The sequence below is a fragment of the Nansenia antarctica genome (genome assembly GCF_963989245.1).
Source record: "Nansenia antarctica genome assembly, chromosome: 11".
In the NCBI taxonomy this organism is placed as follows: domain Eukaryota; kingdom Metazoa; phylum Chordata; class Actinopteri; order Argentiniformes; family Microstomatidae; genus Nansenia; species Nansenia antarctica.
Genome location: NC_137681.1, coordinates 20,462,424 through 20,464,060, shown reverse-complemented (window position 1 = coordinate 20,464,060; position 1,637 = coordinate 20,462,424).

Here is a 1,637-nt window from a genome sequence, read left to right as displayed (position 1 = left end):
TAAGGTGCTGTAGTTAGTCCATATTGCGGGGGGGAGGGGGGGGGCATCCTGCTGGGGGCAGGGGCAGTTGCCTGGCTGTGGCCTAGGTGGTGTCATTCAGGTCACGGATGGCCTGGGGGAAGAAGCTGTTCTTGAGTCTCTCCGTGTTCGCCATGTGAGAGCGGTACCTTTTCCCTGACCGCAGCAGAGAGAACAGTCCATTATCAGGGTGGCTTGGGTCCTTCAGGATTCTCTTGGCCTTGGTCTTGCACCGCCTGGTGAAGATGTCCTGAAGGCGAGGGAGTGGTCCCCCTGTGGTGCGTTCGGCTGCCCGTACCACTCTCTGAAGGGCCTTGCGGTCCTGCATGGTGCTGTTCCCGTACCAAGCAGTGATGTTCCCCGTCAGGATGCTCTCGATTGTGCATTAGTAGAAACTCCGGAGAATCTGGCGGGACGCTCTGAATGTCTTCAGGCGTCTGAGGTGGTACAGTCTCTGTCGTGACTTCCCCACCACAGTGCCTATGTGTGTTGACCACACAAAGCTGCATCCTGTGTGTGTGTGTGTGTGTGTGTGTGTGTGTGGACTTGACCAGGAGGACTTGTGTTACCTGCTCTACCTGTGTCAGCTGGCTGATCATGAACAGCAGGTGACGGTGTTGCAGTGCGTCCTTGCCGCCATCTGCTGGGCCAATTAAGTTACTCTAAGTCAATGATCGTCCTATCGTGTGGACAGGCCTACATTGTTTTGGCTGGCGCCTTGTGAAGTATATAGTTTATCTTATAGTGGATAACAGAAAAATCGTGCAAATTATGATACAAGCATGAAATTTGGCTTAGTCAGGGATGAGGTAGAGCAACTGAGCAAGCTGTGCAAGGTTAACAACCTGCTGCTGAACAAGTCAAAGACCCAGGAAATCATCGTAGACTTCAGGAGGAAAAAGTCCGAGATCCAGCCCCTGCTCATCGACGGAGAGAGCGTGGAGAGAGTCTCAACCCTCCGATTCCTGGGGATGCACATGCGGGATGACCTGACCTGGAAGGACAACACAAAAGCCACCATCAAGAAGGCACAACAGCGGCTATACATCCTGAGAGTCCTCAGGAAGGAACACAGCAAGCAGGAGATACTGGTGACCTTCTACCGCGGCGCAGTGGAGAGCATCCTCACCTACGGCATCTGCAACTGGTTCTCCAGCTGCACAACCGCGGAGAGAAATGCGCTACAGAGAGTCGTGAGAACAGCACAGAAGATCACCGGCGCCCCCCTCCCCTCTCTGGAAGAGCTGTACAACACACGCTGTCTCAGGAAGGCCTCCAAGATCTCCAGGGACCCGACCCACCCTGGGTACGAACACTTTACCAGGCTGCCCTCGAAAAGGCGGTTCAGGACCTTGGCCGCAAGGACAAACAGACTGAAGAACAGCTTCTACCACAGGGCCGTCCAGGCCCTGAACACAGCAAAGACCTAGGTTCTGGGCCCTGGACAGTCTGTACGGATTGATGGCAGCTGCTGGACTGAAAAAATCAGGTGTAGTGCTGAGGCACAAATATGTACATTTCAAGCCTGCAAACTGCGACACTTTAAATAAATGTGCAATAACACTACTGTGCAATATGACAACCCTAGTCGTCTATCTGTACAGTATAGTATAGTGGAT